At 44.0% G+C, this 21,187-nt stretch overlaps 1 pseudogene; it reads left to right on the top strand.

Annotated features, from left to right (window-relative positions):
- Nucleotides 1-14,016, top strand: part of LOC138418899 (protein-tyrosine sulfotransferase 2-like) — a 28,390-nt pseudogene extending 14,374 nt beyond the window's left edge.
- The last annotated feature ends 7,171 nt before the right edge of the window (nucleotides 14,017-21,187 follow it).

Here is a 21,187-nt window from a genome sequence, read left to right as displayed (position 1 = left end):
AAAACCCAGGGCTCCTCCCTATAGCCACTGTGTCGGTATCTGGTGGGAGCCCCAGCTCGAGCTTGGTAATAAAAACTCTCTTGTTTTTGCATGGGATATCAGCTCCCTGGTGGTCATTGGAAGATTTTGCGACTTGGGCATAACACTCTAATGGACTGGAACCTGGTGGTCCAGAGTCGACGATAAGAAAGTAAAAGAGAGAAAGAGGCTGATATTCCTTGGTTTATGCAGAAAACCAATAAAATGCTTTGACACAGGGCTTGTGCCACTCACAAAGGCACCTGGCGCCCTCTCGAGGGGGGTGAAGGCACAGGGTGCCTTCCTGAGAGGGTCTTAGGAGCCTGGGCAGGAGTGTGAGCACGACGGGTCTCTGTGCTCCAAAGAGTTAGCCAGAGAGAGAGAGAGAGAGAGAGAGAGAAAGACACGGGGACCAAAGCTCTATTGGAGCAAAGTGTTTTATTCAACACTGTGTGGGTATTTATACTGTCTTACAAGATAGTTATTTTCAGCAGAGATAAAATCAAAACTTACAGGTTATCAAGGAAACATGAGGTCATCCATATGAAAGAGAGAGGGTTGTAAATAATCACTTTTACCGTATGGTTCATAAAATGGAAGAGGGTCATAAATAGTTACTTATCTCAGCATGGAAAAACAAAAGAAGGAAATGCATGCATTCCTAAGCCCCAGGAGTAGTTTGCTACTCCACTTAATTCCTGAATATTCAGGAATTCATAAGGGACAGAGGATTCATGACAGATCCAAAACAGCACACAGGAAGCCTCCTCTTAAATGCTTCCTGACAATTCCCCCTATTTTATTATATTTGTAAAATGAAATTTGGTTTGTTCCCAGTTGTAGGCACTATGATTAAAATGAACAGGAGTAACACAAAATTGAAGTAATCTGGAAGCAAGTCCAGCCATGGGCCTTTCTCCCCAAGGTCGTTGGAGATTTCCTGGTAACCACAAATTACGTCGAGATCAAAGAATCAAAAGGGAATCATTTCTTAAAGAGATAGAGGAGTTAAGACAAGTATATGGTTTGCAATTAATACAAGTTACAGAACATAAAGTCCTATTAAATTGTCAATGTTATGCCCAGAGTCCGAGTCCCCAAAACTGAGAGAATAAGACGTCCACAGCAATGCAAAAGCATAAAGGGGTATATTACTAGCTCGAGCCAGGGCCCAGGTTTTATCCTGGGCACAGTGGATATCCGACAAAGGCCCCTTGCTCTGAATCACATATACTTTTATACAGACGGTTCTTTGTTTCTGTAACAGCATAGCTGATTGGTTAAACCATACGTGCACGCGGGACTTTTAAACCTCGTATCCCTATCTGGATTGGCTCGGGTCTGGCGCGGGCGGGGGGGGGCTATGGGGATTTTTTTGATTGGTCTAACTACACTGCCTGTGGGCTTGCCCCTTAGAGCCTGTCCTGGCTTCAGTTTGGTCCTAACAGTCAATTTCCTATGGCTGTAACAAAAGGAAGTGGGACACAGGCCTGTATAACATGTGACTGATTATAGCGAAAGAAATAGTTACTATGACCACGACTGGTTCCTGTGAAATGTCCGGTCCAAGTTCCAAGTTCTTCGGTGCTCAAGCAAATGTGCAAATGTCCCATTGTTCAGGCCCCTCTGTTGCTCGAGGACCATCCTAGGACGAGCTGGGGCTAATCCACCGGCAAGCCCCCAAGAAGTCCTTCGTCATGACAATGTTCCATCATAGTGTCAGTGACCTTCCATGTCACTTGCGTAACAGTCACACACCGTGCTGTTAACATCTTCTGAGCAGTTAGATAACCACATACCATGGGGTCCCCAATCAACAATTGTATGATTAGCCAGAAACATTAATTTTCCTGATTTGGCTTGACATTAGTCCCAACGAAGAGGAGTATATATAAAGTTCTTATAAGGAAGTGAAAGTGAAGTCGCTCAGTCTTGTCCGACTCTTTGTAACCCCATGGACTGTAGCCTACCAGGCTCCTCTGTCCATGGGATTTTCCAGGCAATAGTAATGGAATGGATTGCCATTTCCCTTTGCATAATGTTCTTTGTTCTTTCCCTAACACTTTCCCTAAAGTCTCAGTAGTATAAACATGGTTTACAGACAAAGAAAGGGCAGTAAATAATCCAAGCAACATCTGAAAATCCTTTTTGGGAGGTAGGGCGAAAGCCCAAGTTTGTCCGCTAAGGTTTATGCACAATTCTGCCAGGCCAACGCAGGGGAAGGACTTCATAGCCTAAAGATATGTTAATGAGTTTTCCCTCCTCCCCAGGGTGTGAGGGCCCTTTCACGTTCCAGGGAAGGGGCATGTGGGTGGAGTCAATGGTTGACAAGATCTGTTTTTTCCGGTCCATTCTATGTCCTGCAATAGAGGGGGTTTGGGTATGTAAGCTCAGTAAGTGTGATTAGTCAGAGCTGGAGCGGGGGAGGTACAGGCCAAAACACTGAGCATTGCCAGGAGAATGTATTCAGGACTCTGAGGCATTCCCTGTAGAGAGACCAAATTTTCAGCTCGATTAGTAAGGGTTTTTATTTGTCCCCAAGTGGGGAGATCATAAGGATGAGGCCACGGAGGGAGGTGCTTCTTGGAGATCTTCAGAACCGACATGGCCCGTGTTGGAATTGCTTCCTCCTGGGGTCCTTGTTGTCCCGTCTCCATTTTGAAGGTTGGGGGCCCCCTTGGGTCAAATCTTCCGAAGAGGAAGCCATGTGAGTTCGTTGGATCCATCTGAGGCAATACAAGCATACCCTTTCCCCTGTAAGATTAATTTCCCCCATTTCCATTTTTTCGTGAACTCATCCTGGTTCCAAGTGGGCAGAGGAAGAGAGGTGACCTTCAATTCCTTGAAGTGCTTCTCTGCCCTCGTTAAAATATCTCCCTGTGGTGAGTTTAAAAATTTTAAAACAAATAAAGCTGTATTAACAGTAGGTATAGGTTTAGAAAATATCTTATGTTGGAATTGTTAGGTAGAATAGGGAAAAGGAGTCCAAAATGGTGGTGGCTAAAAGACAAGCAAGGGAAAAGCCCGCGAAGATAGGACAAAAGAAGGTCCGAGGACCGGAGTGAGGACTTCAGGTAGAACAAACAGCTCTCCTGGCTGAGCCCAGTTTGTGTAAGGCAGACCCAGGGGGAGGAAAAACACATAAAAGGAGGAGCCAAAGCACTTTCTCTCTGTCTTCCTCTCCCACGTGTGTGCGGTCTTTCTCTCTCTCTCCCTCCCCACGAGCTCCTCTACTTTCTTCTCTTCAGATCTTTGGGTTGGCATGCCCTCATGCTTCGAGGACGGATTCTCCTGCTATCTTCTAAATAAAACAGAGCTGTAACACTGATTTGCCTAAGAGCTACAACACGGTTTGTCCAAGACCCGAGAGCTGTGACGCGCTGAGGGCTTTAATGTCGGTCGCTCCAAATCTTTGTTGTGACGAGACAAAGAACCGAGCAACATACACCCTCGTGACAGAATCTAGTAAGGTCTGCTTTAAATAAGGAAGACAGTAGTGTTCCTGTGTATTCCCCCTTTTAAAATTTTTTTATTTGCAACTTTAGTGTGTGATGTGTTCATTCGACTATGCCTTGTGCCTGTGGATTATAAGGAATACCTGTAATATGTTTAACAGAAAAAGATTGTAAAAATTGTTTAAAGTGTCTAGAAATATAGGCAGAACCATTGTCTGTTTTTTTATAGAATTAGGAGTTCCCATTACAGCAAAACAAGCCAGTAAGTGAGTCATATTCACTTTTCACTTTCATGCATTGGAGAAGGAAATGGCAACCCACTCCAGTATTCTGGCCTGGAGAATCCCAGGGATGGCAGAGCCTGGTGGGCTGCCGTCTATGGAGTCGCACAGAGTCGGACACGACTGAAGCGACTTAGCAGCAGCAGCAGCCGCAGCAGGAGTTCCCATTACAGCAAAACAAGCTAAGAAGTGAGTTATAACGTATTGTGTAGCCTCACCGTGAAGAGGTGTGGCCCAAATAAAAGAAGTATTAGTGTCGATACAGACATGCAAGAAAGAAGATGGAGAAAGTTCAGGGCAATGAGGTACATCCATTTGCCATAGTTCATTAGGTTGCAAACCACGAGAATTAATACCTTGTGCAATGAGTCGAAGATGTAGAGGTCTACAAGTAAAGCAATTACTAATAATTTCTTTAGCCTGGAGGTATGGGATTTTCCATAACTGGTATAGGGAGCCAGCATGGTTATGCAACAGAGCATGCTGTTCCTCTGGAGTCGCAAAGGAAACCAGTTTATCAGCTTGCTCATTACCGAAAGTCATGGGGCCAGGAAGACAAGAACGTGCTCGAATATGTGTAATATACATGGGAGAATTGCGGTTTCTAACAACAGATTGTAGTTCGAAAAAGAGTTGTTGAATAATAGGCTGATTGGAGTTTATGGTGGAGGTTTCTATATTTTTTAATACAAAATATATAGAATCAGAGACTATATTAATGGGGTAAGGATGTAGGCAAATAAGTTGAATAAGAGCATATAATTCATTTTGTTGAGCAGAAGGAAATTTAGTATAAAAGACTTTATATTCCCTAAGAGACCAGAATGAAGCTTTGGCGTTTTTAGTCCCACCTATATAAAAAGCCTCGGCCTGAGGTACAGGCTGTGAGTTGATAATGTGAGAACTAATAAATTCAGTATTTTTTGAAGAAATTCCACAGCTTACCAGAAGGATAATGAAATGAAATTTCTCCAAAATGTTCCAGAAAAGCTATTTGGAAATCGGTGGAAGTTTGTAATGAGTTCTCAAATTGAGATTTATTGATGGGTATTATAATTTTATGAGGATCAGAGCCGATTAGAGTTGTAGTCTTATTTTTTCCATTGATAATGATTAGAGCAATTAAATCAAGGTAGGGTGTAAGTGACTTTGTTCCCCTAAAACGAGTATAGATCCAGTCTATGGCTGTTCTGGTTGGGCAAGAAGTCCTGTGGGAGAAAGGAGAGGGGAGTATAAGCAATTCTAGAGGTAAATCCAGTTTGATGCGAGTAGGAAATTGTTTTTGTGATTTATTTCGCACCAAATAGAGTTCCTCTCATGCCTCTTGAGAAAGTGAACAAGGGCTATTTAAATCAGGATCTCCTTTTGAAGTATTAAATCGGTTATTCAGTTGATAATTAGCAATGCCTAAAGAAGGTCTGGAGAAGGCAATGGCACCCCACTCCAGTATTCTTGCCTGGAAAATCTCATGGACGGAGGAGCCTGGTGGGCTGTAGTCCATGGGGTCGCTTAGAGTTGGACACGACTGAGTGACTTCACTTTCACTTTTCACTTTCATGCATTGGAGAAGGAAATGGCAACCCACTCCAGTGTTCTTGCCTGGAGAATCCCAGGGACGGTGGAGCCTGATGGGCTGCCGTCTACGGGGTCGCACAGAGTCGGACACGACTGAGCGACTGAACTGAACTGAACTGAAGGAAGGTCTAATCCAATTTATATCACCGAAGAGCTTTTGAAAATCATTTAAGGTTGATAATTTATCAGTACGGATCTGAGTTAGTTGGGGAGTAGTACATTGTTTATTAACAACAAACCCCAAGTAATGGTAAGGTGTAGAGGTTTGAAATTTTTCAGGGGCAATGATTAATCCAGAGTTTTTAAAGCATAGTTGAGCTATATCAAACATGTGTTGAGTTTCTAAGATAGATGGAGCCGAAAACAATATATCATCCATATAGTGAATAACAAGAAAGTTAGGAAATTGGTTTCTCACAGGCTCAAGGGCTTTGGCTACGTAGTACTGACCCACGGTGGGAGAATTCATCATCCCCTGTGGCAGTACAGTCCATGGGTACCGCTTATGAGGTCCGATATGATTAGGGTAAGGGAGAGAGAAAGCGAATCTCTCTCGGTCTAAAGGGTGCAAAGGTATATTAAAAAAGCAGTCTTGTAAATCAATAATAATAATATGCCAACTTGGAGGAATAGTGGTAGGTGATGGGATTCCTGGTTGTAATGCACCCATAGGTTTCCGAGATGCATTAACTTTTCTAAGGTCTGTTAGGAGACGCCATTAGTTAGATTTCTTTTTTTATACCAAACATAGGAGAGTTCCAAGGAGAACAACATTCCTCAATATGCTTTAATTCTAGTTGTGTATCTATAAGTTTCTTAGCTGCCTATTATTTCTCTTTCCTGAGGGGCCACTGCTCTATCCAAATAGGCTCGTCATTCTTCTGAGTTGTTTTAATAATTGTATTGTTTGTTAAATGAGCAGTGGCCCCTCGGAAAAATCTGGAATGTATATCTGAGTTTGCCATTGCATAAGTAAATGTCTTTCTATTAGATAAAGGGGTGCCTCTATCACATAAGGTTTTAATGTTGCAGGTTGGCCTTCTGGTCCCTCACATGGATAAATTTGAGTACTCTGATATACCTCTTGTACTTTGCTTTGAGAAATCCCTGCAATTCGGAAGAAATTTTTTGTACAAGCCAGGATTGGGGGCCATAAATGTTTGGAAATAATAGTAATATCAGATCCAGTGTCGAGGAGACCAAAAAATCTTTTACCATTAGTTTTGATATTTATAGTTGGTCGGGCAAATTCGGGTACTAATGATGTCCAAAAGGACTGTTTTTGATCTGTACTGCCGAATCCGCCCGTCCGTACATCATTAGGGGAATTAATAGAAATGTAAGGTAAAAGGAGTAATTGAGCAATTTTATCCCCCCTTTGAATTGCCATAAAACCTGAGATGACATCATAATTTGAATTTCTCCTTTACAGTCTGAATCAATTACTCCAGGGTGAACAGTAATTCCTTTAGAAGTCAAACTAGATCGGCCAAGTAACAGACCAAAGGTTTGTTGGGGGCAGGGGTCCAAAAAGTCCGGTAGGTATTCCAGAGGGGACTGCCTGGGGGTAAAGGAGAAAGGCATTTAGGGCTGGTATATCGACTGCAGTGCGGCCAGCTGTTGAGGGTTTGAGGGAAAAGATGGAATTTGCCCCTGGTTTTTGTTGAAAGGGACCTGGGGGGTCCCCTGCTTGGAGTTTCCCCGGAATAGGTTTCCCTTCAGTGTCAAATTTAGATTTACAATCTTTGGCCCAATGCATTCCTCTATGGCAGAGAGGGCGGATTTTTGGAGGTTTTTAACTTTCTTAAGGGAGTCCCTTTCTAAATGGTTCTTATCTCCACATGTAAAGCATCCTTCATTTCCCTTTCTTAAGGGAGCAACCATTGTTTCAGCTAGCATTTGCACCTTTTGAGTTTCTGATCCTAGATTGTGACAAGCCTTCAAATAATCAATAATAGTCCCTGTCTCATGAATTGGAGCTATAGCTTTTTGACATTCCTGATTTGCATTTTCATAAGCAAGCGATTTCTCTAGTTGCCTTTTGGCTTCTTCTCCAATTACAGTATGGGAAATAGCAGTTTCTTTAGAGATACCAAGGGAACATTTCATGCAAAGATGGGCTCGAAATGGTCTGGACCTAACAGAAGCAGAAGATATTAAGAACAGGTGGCAAGAATACACGGAAGAACTGTACAAAAAAGATCTTCAATAATCACGATGATGTGATCCCTAATCTAGAGCCAGACATCTTGGAATGTGAAGTCAAGTGGGCCTTAGAAAGCATCACTACGAACAAAGCCAGTGGAGGTGATGGAATTCCAGATGAGCTGTTTCAAATCCTGAAAGATGATGCTATGAAAGTGCTGCACTCAATATGCCAGCAAGTTTGGAAGACTCAGCAGTGGCCACAGGACTGGAAAAGGTCAGTTTCCATTCCAATTCCAAAGAAAGGCAATGCAAAAGAATGCTCAAACTACTGCACAGTTGCACTCATCTCACATGCTAGTAAAGTAATGCTCAAAATCTCCAGGCCAGACTTCAGCAATACGTGAACCGTGAACTCCCTGATGTTCAAGCTGGTTTTAGAAAAGGCAGAGGAATCAGAGATCAAATTGGCAACATCTGCTGGATCATGGAAAGAGCAAGAGAGTTCCAGAAAAACATCTATTTCTGCTTTATTGACTATGCCAAAGCCTTTGACTGTGTGGATCACAATAAACTGTGGAAAATTCTGAAAGAGATGGGAATAGCAGACCACCTAACCTGCCTCTTGAGAAATCTGTATGCAGGCCAGGAAGCAACAGTTCGAACTGGACATGGAACAACAGACTGCTTCCAAATAGGAAAAGGAGTCCATCAAGGCTGTATATTGTCACCCCGCTTATTTAACTTCTATGCAGAGTACATCATGAGAAACCCTGGACTGGAAGAAACACAAGCTGGAATCAAGATTGCCGGGAGAAATATCAATAACCTCAGATATGCAGATGACACCACCTTTATGGCAGAAAGTGAAAAGGAACTAAAAAGCCTCTTGATGAAAGTGAAAGAGGAGAGTGAAAAAGTTGGCTTAAAGCTCCACATTCAGAAAACGAAGATCATGGCATCTGGTCCCATCGCTTCATGGGAAATAGATGGGGAAACAGTAGAGACAGTGTCAGACTTTATTTTGGGGGGCTCCAAAATCACTGCAGATGGTGACTGCAGCCATGAAATTAAAAGACGCTTACTCCTTGGAAGAAAAGTTATGAGCAACCTAGGTAGTATATTCAAAAGCAGAGACATTACTTTGCCGACTAAGGTCCATTTAGTCAAGGCTATGGTTTTTCCTGTGGTCATGTATGGATGTGAGAGTTGGACTGTGAAGAAGGCTGAGCGCCAAAGAATTGAGTGTTTGAACTGTGATGTTGGAGAAGACTCTTGAGGGTCCCTTGGACTGCAAGAAGATCCAACCAGTCCATTCTGAAGGAGATCAACCCTGGGATTTCTTTGGAAGGAATGATGCTAAAGCTGAAGCTCCAGTACTTTGGCCACCTCATGTGAAGAGTTGACTCATTGGAAAAGACTCTGATGCTGGGAGAGATTGGGGGCAGGAGGAGAAGGGGACGACCAAGAATGAGATGGCCGGATGGCATCACGGACTCGACGGATGTGAGTCTGAGTCAACTCCGGGAGTTGATGATGGACAGGGAGGCCTGGCGTGCTGCGATTCATGGGGTCACAAAGAGTCGGACACGACTGAGCGACTGAACTGAACTGAACTGAATCTAGCCAAAAAATCAGCACATGTTTCATTGGGTCCCTGTCATATTTTAGTATAGCTACCTGTAGGCTCCCCTTGAGGAGTAATTGGATCGCAAGCTTCAAGGGCCACTGTTTTTAATTGCTTATGTAACAAGGGAAGGCACTGTATTTGAGCTTCTATAGCGACAAATTGTCCTGTACCAGTTAGCATGTCAAAAGTAATTTGATTTGGGGGAGCGCCAGCTCGAGCATTTCTGCTAGCATCATCTCTGTTCTATATCACGAAACTACATCATCCACTGAAGATATTCTCTTGATTTAAGGAGAGCTTTTATTAAAGTTCGCCTGCTGCTGCCAAGTCGCTTCAGTCGTGTCCGACTCTGTGCGACCCCAAGAGATGGCAGCCCACCAGGCTCCCCTGTCCCTGGGATTCTCCAGGCAAGAACACTGGAGTGGGTTGCCATTTCCTCCTCCAATGCATGAAAGCGAAAAGTGAAAGTGAAGTTGCTCAGTCGTGTCCTACCCTCAGCGACCCCATGGACTGCAGCCTACCAGGCTCCCCCGTCCATGGGATTTTCCAGGCAAGAGTACTGGAGTGGGGTGCCGTTGCCTTCTCCAAACTTCGCCAATCATGGGTAATAAAATTTCCAATAGAGGATGTTATAGAATTTAGAAGTACTTTAGTAAAAGGTGAACATGGGCCGTACATAGTTATAGCTTTTTTAATTTGTTGCATGTGATAAAAGTTAATACCCTCATATTGAGGTATTATGTGCCCTTGAGCGTCAGGATTTCTTAAAACTGGAAAGGCGGAGAAACCATTTGCTTCAGAGACCTGTGATTGCAATTCCAGCAATTCAGAGAGCCTCTGTCGTGAAGGAGAGTGAGTAGGTAGATTATTGTTATTCAGAAAGGTGTTGTTGGTTTTAATGTCAAAAGGTGTCTTAGGGGAGTTGTTGCCAGAATCATTAGGTTCTAGCAAGGGAGGGACTTTGAGATTTGTGCCCACTGGCATGGGAGGAGCGCTTGGAGCAACCAGGGCAGGGCTTGTAGGAAAATTCTGAAATATTTTTATTTTGTTCTAATTGGGCCTTTCGTAAGGTTTCATCGTCTAATTCTTATTCATGTAAAAAGTATTCTGCCTGTTGCTGAATATCAGGAGGGCTAGAATTACGTTGAAATGGCAAAATCACGGCTTCAGTGAGAGCCCATAGAGGCCAAAAATCTATTGAGATATTTTTTCCCTGTCTGGTGGCACGTTCAACATTCTCTTTGGCCTGGTGCCAAATTTCTAAATCAAAACTACCTTCATCAGGGAACCAAGGGTTACATTCAACTGCTGTCTGAAGGCAAGCCTCTATTTGCTGAGACAAAACTGAAAATCCCTGAAGTTTAAATAAGTGCTGAAGTAAAGTGGAAAAGTGATAGGGCTTTCCAGCCATTTGACCCATGTCTAAGTACTTACCAGCCTCATTAGGCCATGGGGTCACTCTGTCCACATCTGCCACGTGTACCAGGTACCTGTTCTGGGCACCACTTGTTGAGGTCCTTTAATGGACCGGAACCTGGTGGTCCAGAGTCGATGATAAGAAAGAAAAAGAGAGAGAAAGAAAGAGGCTGATATTCCTTGGTTTATGCAGAAAACCAATAAAGTCCTTTGACACAGGGCTGTGTCACTCACGAAGGCACCTGGCGCCCTCTCAAGGGGGGTGAAGGCACAGGGCACCTTCTCGAGAGGGTCTTAGAAGCCTGGGCAGAAGAGTGCGCATGACAGGTCTCTGCGCTCCAGAGAATTAGCCTGAGAGAGAGAGACAGAGAGACAGAGAGACACAAGGATCAAAGCTCTAATGGAGCAAAGTTGTTTTATTCAACATTGTGTGGGTATTTATACTGTCTTACAAGATAGCTATTTTCAGCAGAGATAAAATCAAAACTTACAAGTTATCAAGGAAACATGAGGTCATCCATATGAAAGAGAGAGGGTTGTAAATAATCACTTTTACCATATGGTTCATAATAAGGAAGAGGGTCATAAATAGTTACTTATCACGGCATGGAAAAACAAAAGAAGGAAATGCATGCATTCCTAAGCCCCACCCCCACCCCGCCCAGAGTAGTTTGCTACTCCACTTAATTCCTGAATATTCAGGTATTAATCAGGGACAGAGGATTCATGACAGATCCAAAACAGCACACAGGAAGCCTCCTGTTAAATGCTTCCTGACAGTAATAAATCTTCTTAGGTTAGATAGTATGATAATTGTTACTAGGAATAATATAGATATTCTAGTGATTGAATGGAGTTCCTAAAAATCTAGTCTACCCTAGTAAAATGTTATCAGTCATAATTCTAGTTATTATCTGAAGGTGTTGTATGTCACAGCAGCAACCAAGCTACTTTGTCAATTGCACTGTAATCAGATTTTAAACATGCCTTCTTCTTTTGTCATTATAGACACAGTTTCACTACAATGCCTTTGCAAAAACGCTTCCTCTTCAAGAAGGTATATAAAAAGAGTTTTTGGATAAATACAGGCTTCTGACTTTCAGACCATAATGCTGAACTGAGTAAGAAACTGAAAAATTCTAATGAAAAACCTGATGGCTTCATAGAAAGTTAACAAAAGGACCGAATGCACTGTTTTTATTCACAGGACTGAGTGAATATGGTTATAATTTTTGTGGTTTCTATCTGAAAATTTACTGGCTTATCATTTATAATGTTTCCTTAACTTCTTGGACTTTTATATTTGGATCAAATGCTTTTCTATCATATGCATGCTCTTATGCTACTTTTAGAAATCAATCCCAATTGTTGAGTTTCTGGCCAATTACTTGCATCTAATACGTTTGGGTTACTGTGGTAAATTTCTCCACTCCAAGGGTCTAATTGTTTGGCCCTGAGGAAATTTATCTTAAAAGAAAGACTATAGTCATGCTCAGGTCACTACTGAACTTAGTAGATGAAATCCCCTCACCTGGCCAATTTATAATGCCTGCCCTGGAGGACCTGGTGAGAGTGGGCATGGACCACCTGGAGTACCTCCATGGGAAGGCCTGTCACTCATCTTCTTGGGATTCCTGCCCTGGAGGGACACCATGCTGTTGTGTGCCATGCTGGATGCCCACCCCAAGATGCAGTGCTGCCAGGAGACCCACATCATCCCCCATGTGCTGGCCATGCACCAGGCCTGGTCCAAGTCTGTCAGGAAGCATTTAACAGGAGGCTTCCTGTGTGCTGTTTTGGATCTGTCTTGAATCCTCTGTCCCTTATTAATTCCTGAATATTCAGGAATTAAGAGGAGTTGGCAAACCACTCCCGGGGCTGAGGAATGCATGCATTTCCTTCGTTAGTTTTTCCATATGGTGATAAGTAACTATTTACGGCCCTCTTCCTTTCTATGAACCATACGGTAAAAGTGATTATTTACAACCCTCTGTCTTTGATATGGATTGCCTTATGATAATTTGTAAGTCTGGACTTTTGATTTTTATCTTTGATGAAAATAGCTACCTTGATGCTGGGAGGGATTGGGGGCAGGAGGAGAAGGGGAAGACAGAGGGTGAGATGGCTGGATGGCATCACCAACTCGATGGACGTGAATCTGAGTGAACTCCGGGAGTTAGTGATGGACAGGGAGGCCTGGCGTGCTTCGATTCATGGGTTCGCAAAGAGTCGGACACTACTGAGCGACTGAACTGAACTGAACTGAACTGAACTGAAAACTGTATATATACCCACACTATGTTGAATAAAACAACTTTGCTCCATTAGAGCTTGGGTCCCTGTGTCTTTCTCTCTCTCTCTCTTCCTCTCTCTCTCTCTTCCTCTCTTTCTCTCTTTCTCTCTCTCTCTCTCAGGCTAATTCTTTGGAGCGCAGAAGCCCGCTGAGCTCACTTCCTTGCCTGGGCTTATAAGACCTTCTCGAGAAGGCACACTGTGCCTTCACCTCCTTGAGAGGGCTCCTGGTGCCTACGTGTAGCAGTGCAAGCTCTGTGTCAAGACCTTTATTGGTTTTCTGCATAAACCAAGGAATCTCAGTCTCTTTCTCTCTCTCTTTCTTATCGTCGACTCCGGACCACTAGGTTCCGGTCCATTAAAGGACCTCAGCATAAGTCCAGCCAGGAGAAGCTGCAGTTGGACGAGGTGGGCATGACTGATGAGGTGCTGGATGTGGCCATGCAGGCCTTCAGCCTGGAGGTGATAGCCAAGCACGGCAAGCCGGTCGGCATCCTCTGCCGCAAATACCCCTCCACACTCAAGTTTTCTGTCTACCTGTTGCACCTCCTCCCTGCCAGTGGTGCAGGACAGTTGGGCCTCCACGTACTCCATGGTCACCTGCCACATCACCATTGCCAGCTTCAACCTCGGCAGCTACCACGACTACCTCACCAAGTGGAGCCAGGCCATGGAGGTGATGTATGCCCTGTGCATGGAGGTGGGCAAGGACAAGTGCCTGCCTCTGTACTAACAGCAGGTGGTGCTGCACCCTGGTGCGCCCTCTAGCTCATCCTTGACCTCCTCGCCACCATCTGGAGCAGTACTGACCTGTGTGACAAAGACTTCATCAGCAAGCCCAGCACCATTTCCCAGTCCAAGATCGAGTGATCCACAGCCCAGGTCATCACGCCTGTGGATCTGGACTCTTTCTCCAAGTGGACAGGCCACATCCCTGGAGATGTGTCCCAGGACATGGTCCAGGTCCCCCCTGCTGGCTCAGCTCAGCTATGACCCCTACACAAACCCAACCCCATCATCATCAACAATGCACACCAGGTCTTGAAAGGGGATTGTAATCGACCAGCCATTCTGAAAGGCTGTTTTCAAATGAACAAGAATCACCTTGTTAGGAAAATTTAAATGGAGGTAGTCTTATTCAGGTTTCAGAAGTAGGCGAGCAAGCCTCTGACCAACTTCTGGCCTTTGCCTGAACCCTGCCTGAACTACATGCCTGCCCACAAGCATACCAATTGTTACCAATAAGTTAGATAAGAAAGGGAATTTCTTAAGCCCCTGGAGACCTGGCCAGTCCCCTGGGGTCTAAGGAATCTTGTGACTTACAAGGTGAAACAAACAGCATTATAAGTTAAAGAAAAACCAGAGCTGCACTTTTGCACATCAGTTAGTGGCCTGGGATTATAAGCGGGAGCCCCCAAAGCTGCAATATGAAGTCTCACCTGTGGGTTGGATGCACCACCTGGGAACTTTTTCCCAAATTGCTGTTATTTGGGGCTTCCCAGTGCTGTTCAAGTCTAGATATAGGTTTTGGCCCAATTTGGTGGTGTAAATCTCTCTCTCTTGTGGTTACATCTCTCTATTATTTCTATTTTTTTTTTGTTTGTTTGTTTAATGACCGTATATTGAAATTGTCACATAACCCACTATTAAATATTGAAATTGTTTAGTGTGTGTGTGTGTAATGAGTGATTTCTCTTGTTAAAAAAAATCCTTCAAGACTAAAACAAAAGTAAAACTTTTGGCAAAATACACCTTCTCTCTCCTAGGAAGCTCATGATTTCCAAATCTCTGCAAATGGCTTTGTTGCCAGAAGAGAAGAAACTGCATTCAAGTGGAAATATGACCTCTAATCCAAGAATATTGCTCGCTATTCATCGCCAAAACAGGACTGCTAATGGGGAATGTATTTGGATATGTTTGCAAAAGATGAATCCTTGAAAACTTACCTTGAAATACTCTCTCGGAACAATCCAAGGTAAAGAACCAAGAGTTTGGAAATAGTCTGGCTTTTGAAACGTTTGTTGTTCGGTTGTGTCCAACTCTTTCTGACCTCATGAACTGCAGTACACCAGGCTTCTCTGTCCTTCACTTATCTCCCGGAGTTGGCTCAAACTTATGTCCATTGAATCAGTGATGCCATCCAACCATCTCATCCTCTGTCATCCCCTCCTCCTCCTGCCTTCAGTCTTTCCCAGCATCAGGGTCTTTTCCAATGAGTCAGTTCTTCGAATCAGGTGGCCAAAGTATTGGACCTTTAGCTTCAGCATCAGTCCTTCCAATGAATATTCAGGATTGATTTTCTTTAGGATTGACTGGTTTGATCTCCTTGCTGTCCAAGAGATTCTCAAGAGTCTTCTCCAACACCACAGTTCAAAAGCATCAATTCTTTGGCAATCAACCTTCTTTATGGTCCAACTCTCACATCTGTACATAACTATTGGAAAAAGCATAGGTTTGACTATATAGACCTTTGTCAACAAAGTGATGTCTCTGCTTTTTAATACACTGTCTAAGGTCATAGCCTTTCTTCCAAAGAGCAAGCGTCTTTTAATTTCATTTCAAACTTAGGTATTTTATATATTCCCCCTTGAGAACTTTTTTTAAAGAAATGGATTTGCCCTCCTCCTTAATTTGCAAGACCACCTTGGTAGCCTTGTTTGCTGGGACAAGGCTCACTGCCTGTGCCTCCTCTATTGACTCTTTTAAAATCAAAGAATCTAAGAGTTTAATATATGAGGCTCTCTTTGATTCCTCCTTTGCTCTGATCTTGGGTGGCCTTAGCCTCCAATGGCTTGAAGTGGAGGTTCAACAGACTGAGATCCCAGAGACTGAGGACAAGTCACAGCAGTGAAAGCACTAGATCCTAGCCACTAGACCTGTGGTCAGTGACAAGAGCCCTAGCCCTTCAGGTCTGCAGAAGAGAATTTCCACCAAGACGGAAAGTAGTAAAGCAGGTAGAGTATTTATTAAGAGGAAAAAGCATAGTACTTGTGGATGGACACATGGGCAGACTCAGAAGGAGAGTCCCTGTGTTGCAACCTCACTTCAGTTCAGTTCAGTTGCTCAGTTGTGTCCGACTCTTTGGGACCCCATGGACCGCAGCACGCCAAGCCTCCCTGTCCATCACCAACTCCCAGAGTTCACTCAGACTCACGTCCATCGAGTCTGTGAAGCCATCCAACCATCTCATCCTCTGTCATCCCCTTCTCCTTCCGCCTTCAATCTTCCCCAGCATTAGGGTCTTTTCCAATCAGTCAGTTATTCGCCTCAGGTGGCCAAAGTATTGAAGTTTCAGCTTCAGCATCAGCCCTTCCAATAATATTCAGGATTCATTTCCTTTAGGATGGACTGGTTGGATCTCCTTGCAGTCCAAGGGACTCTCAAGAGTCTTCTCCAACACCACAGTTCAAAAGCATCAATTCTTCAGCACTCAGCTTTCTTTATAGTCCAACTCTCACATCCACACATGACTACTGGAAAAACCGTAGCCTTGACTAGATGGACCTTTGTTGGCAAAGTAATGTCTCTTCTTTTTAATATGCTCTCTAGGTTGGCCATAGCTTTTCTTCCAAGGAGCATACTCCCTTTAATCTCATGGCTGCAGTCACCATTTGCAGTGATTTTGGAGCCCTCAAAAATAAAGTCTGTCACTGTTTCCACTGTTTCCCCATTTATTTGCCATGAAGTGATGGGACCAGATGCCATGATCTTAGTTTTCTGAATCTTGCATTTTAAGCCAACTTTCTCATTCTTATCTTTCACTTTCAAGAGGCTCTTTAGTTCTTCTTTGCTTTTTGCCATAAAGGTGGTATCATCTGCATATCTGAGGTTATTGATATTTCTCCTAGCAATCTTGATTATAGCTTGTGTTTCATTTAGCCCAGCATTTCTCATGATGTACTCTTCATCTGAGTTAAATAAGCAGGATAACAATATACAGCCTTGACATACTCCTTTCCCTATTTGGAACCAGTCTGTTGTTCCATATCCAGTTCTAACTGTTGCTTCCTGACCTGCATATAGATTTTTCAAGAGGCAGATCAGGTGGTCTGGTATCCCTATCTCTTGAAGAATTTTCCATAGTTTGTTGTGATCCACACAGTCAAAGGCTTTTGGCAAAACAGAAGTAGATGTTTTTCTGAAACTCTCTAGTTTTTTTTCAATGATCCAACGGATGTTGGCAATTTGATCTCTGGTTCCTCTGCCTTTTTAAAATCCAGCTTGTACATCAGAAAGTTCAAGGTTCATGTACTGCTGAAGCCTGGCTTGGAGAATTTTGAGCATTACTTTGCTAGCGTGAAGTGAAGTCGCTCAGTCATGTCCGACTCTTTGCGACTCCATTGACTGTCGCCTACCAGGCTCCTCAGGCGACAGTCCATGGAGTTTTTTAGGCAAGAGTACTGGAGTGGGTTGCCATTTCCTTCTCCAGGGGACCTTCATGACCCAGGGACCAAACTTGGGTCTCCCGCATTGCAGGAAGACGCTTTACCATCTGAGCCACAGGGAAGATGAGTGCAATTGTGTGGTGTGTGAGGGTTGTACCCTCATGGCAGTTTGAATTACTTTCATGGGGCATTTCTTCTGAGTTTTCTTTGGCCAAGCATTTTGACTTGCCTGGTTCACAGTACATATTTGCTATATCTCAGGATCCTCCCATATGTGTACACGCATCTCTTAGCCCTGATGGATTCTACTGAAGGGACCTGTGGGTAACCTGGCCTTAGTTAACAATACTCCCGTTTGACTCCAAGGAGGCTTTTTGTACATGTGAGGTCAGGGAGGTCTCCCAACTTTGAGAATGAGAAATATATGGTCTGCGAAGGGCCCAGCCTCCTCCCTTAATTGTCCTGCTATTCTCGTCTTGGAGCTTTGGTTCAAAGGGAATAAATCTCCAGTCACTTTACCCTGGGGTTGGGGTGGAGGAAGAGAGGGCATCTACCTCTTGCCTCAGTTCTACTCAGTTTCAGGAATTTCTAGGGTTCCAGTGGTCAGGACACAGCACTTACACTGCTAAGGACCAGGTTCAATCCCTGGTTGCAGAACTAAGTTCCTGCAAACTGCACAACTCAGCAAAACATACAGAAAAATAAATGTATTAAAAAAAAAAATAAGACAACAGCTTCCTCACAAGACTGTCCCCAGCCTCCTTTGAGATCCTCCTTTGAGATCCTCCCTGGATCTCAAAATCCCCAAATAGAAATTATTAGTGTGGCAAAAGGGAGAAAAGGGAATAAATTTCAAAGGACCATCAGTTCAGTTCAGTCGCTCAGTCGTGTCCGACTCTTTGAGACCCCATGAATCGCAGCACACCAGGCCTCCCTGTCTATCACCAACTCCCAGAGTTCACTCAGACTCGCGTCCATCGAGTCAGTGATGCCATCCATCCACCTCATCCTCTGTCATCCCCGTCTCCTCCTGCCCCCAATCCCTCCCAGCATCAGAGTCTTTTCCAATGAGTCAACTCTTCGCATGAGGTGGCCAAAGCACTGGAGTTTCAGCTTCAGCATCATTCCCTCCAAAGAAATCCCAGGGTTGATCTCCTTCAGAATGGACTGGTTGGATCTCTTTGCAGTCCAAGGGACTCTCAAGAGTCTTCTCCAACACCACAGTTCAAAAGCATCAATTCTTCAGTGCTCAGCCTTTTTCACAGTCCAACTCTCACATCCATACATGACCACAGGAAAAACCATAGCCTTGACTAGACAGACCTTTGTTGGCAAAGTAATGTCTCTGCTTTTCAATATGCAGAATGTGGCTAATATGTACAACCAGGAACAAAAGCAGCCTACTTCTGAGCTAGGATCTAAGGAGTCATGTGATAATGGACTACAAATCTGAACACAGGGAGTGTGTCAGCATGGCAGGGGACTTCCCAGGTGGCTCAGGGGTAAAGAATTTGCCTTCCAATGCAGGAAATGTAGGAGACACGGGTTCGATCCCTGCATCGAGAAGAACCCATGGGGAAGGAAATGACAACCCACTCCAGTATTCTGGCCTGGGAAATTCCATGGACAGAGGAGCCTGGTGGGCTACAGTCCATGGGGTCTCAAAGAGTTGGACAGGACTGAGTGACTGAGCAGGAATGAAGGTCAACATGGGGACTACAAGTAACAGTGCAGTGTAATAAAATAACTTGTCAGGTCTTTGCCCCTGGTCCTGTAATTTCCCAAGTTATAGGACTGTCTTTGGTATTCAGGAGTTCCTGGACCCCTTCAGAGTTCATGCCAACACTTTGGCCCAGCTTGGGGGCCCAGTCATCCCAACGACCAACCTTGCAATTAGGAGATGAAGCTTTGGCCAGCCTGTCATCTAGGGATGGAAGTAAGGGTAGACATTGAGTTCAATATCATGGCCCGTGATTCAGTCACGCCTGCTGATGTGATAAAACTCGAATGAACAGTCTGAACACCAATGATCCGACGCGCTTGCTTCAGCATGGTTGAGGGTGATATGTCCTGCTTGACTCTATGGGGAGAGGACATGGGGGAGCTTGCATGTGGAACCTACCCTGTCTTTGACCTAGAACTCTCCCTTTTGCCGCTTCCAAATTGTGGCTCTTGCTATAATAATACTAATCATAAGCAGAGTATTTTCCTGAGTTCATGAGTTATTCTAGCAATATACCCAATCTGAGGAAGTCATGAGATTCTGAATTTGTAGCAACTGGGTCAGAAATGTGAGTGGAGGGCTTCCCTGGTTGTCCAGTGGTTAGGAATCTTTAAACGCATGGAAACACGGGTTCAATCCCTGGTCTGAGAAGATCCCACATGCCCAGGAACAACTAAGCCCATGTGCCACAACTACTGAAACTCATCCTCTAGAGCTCGTGCTCCCCAACAGTGAGAAGCAGGAGCACTTTAGTGAAGAGAAGCCCCCACGTGCTGCAATTAGAAAGCCCGTGCACAGCAACAAAGACCCAGCAGAGCAAGAATAAATTTTAAAATAAAAATTAAACAAACAAACAAACAAACAAACTGGGACTTCCCTGGTCGGCCAATGGTTAAGATTCTGAGCTCCCAAAGCAGGTGGCCCAGGTTCAATCCTGCTTCAGGGAACTAGATCCCAAATCCCACAACTAAGACCCAAGGCAGCCAAATAAATAAAAATTTAAAACAAGCAAATAAGAAGACAATGAAGCATGAGAGTTTCATGGCCTCAGGCACTATCCATGTCTCTGATCTCTCAGGTCTCCAATACTCCAGGCATGCTGGACCACCCAGAAGGAGGGTACATTATTATATCTGTACCTCCTTGAAAGATGCTTTATGGAGCCTCTGGTAGGACCTAATAAGAAAGAAGAAGTACAGAGTCCTAGGAGCAAGGCCATGCCTCTAGAGCAATAGGAAAACAGCTCCTGGTTTTTCTGTTTTTAAACAGGGGAACCTCGCTTGCTGCAGTTCATGGGGTAGCAGAGTCGCACACCACTGAGCAACTGAACAACAACAATTTTTCCATGGGTCAGAGTTTGGGGGGATGGTTTCTGGATGATTCAAACACATTACATTTATTGTGCACTTTATTTCTAATCTAATGCTGCTGCTGATCTGTAGGAGATATCAGTCTACATGAGCCAGAGCTTGGGGACCCCTGGGCTAGAGCATGATACAAGCCAGGGACATCTGTGACTTGCTTTCAGAATATCTCAAGCACTTGGGTTTTCATTGATTATTTTTTAGCACAGTCAAGCTTGTCATTGGAGGACTCTTTGAATTTTCAAACAAAGCCCAATGCTGCAGAAACCCTGCAGCATCTCAAAATAAAGCAATATTATAACCCAAAGAAAACAGGTGATTTCAAGGGCAGCTGAGCTAGCCTGCATGAGCCACATCCTTCACAGCCCCCAGGAGATGCACACACGTGACCTCCTGCTGGCCTATCCTGTTCTGTGACCCTCAGCTCCCTCTGAACACAAGTTCAGGCTCTCAGACTGCACTCACTGACCACAGCCAGACAGCCTTCACAGAAGTCAAATTATCAGAAGGAAATTGCTCTGGATAGGAACCAAAGGAGAAGGAAAACAATGTTATGTCCCAAATTGGTGGCCTTAATGCCTTCCGTGCTTTAGTTGCCCGAGACATGTGGAATCTCCCTGAACCTGTGTCCCCTGCATCAGCAGACAGATTGTTATCCACTGTACCACCAGAGAAGTTAAATACAACCTTCATTATGTTGAAAATTTTTATCAAAAGCTTTTTCTGCATCTCTTGAGATGATCATATGGCTTTTATTCTTATTGACTGATTTGCAGATATTGAAAAATTGTTGCATCTCTGGGATAAATCTCACGTGACCATGATGTAAGATATTTTGAATGTATCATTGGGTTCTGTTTGCTACTATTTTGTTGCAGATTTTTGCATCTGTGTGCATCAGTG

Source organism: Ovis canadensis, chromosome 14, assembly GCF_042477335.2.
Source record: "Ovis canadensis isolate MfBH-ARS-UI-01 breed Bighorn chromosome 14, ARS-UI_OviCan_v2, whole genome shotgun sequence".
NCBI classification, from domain to species: Eukaryota; Metazoa; Chordata; class Mammalia; order Artiodactyla; family Bovidae; genus Ovis; species Ovis canadensis.
This window is presented reverse-complemented; position numbering and strand designations above follow the sequence as displayed.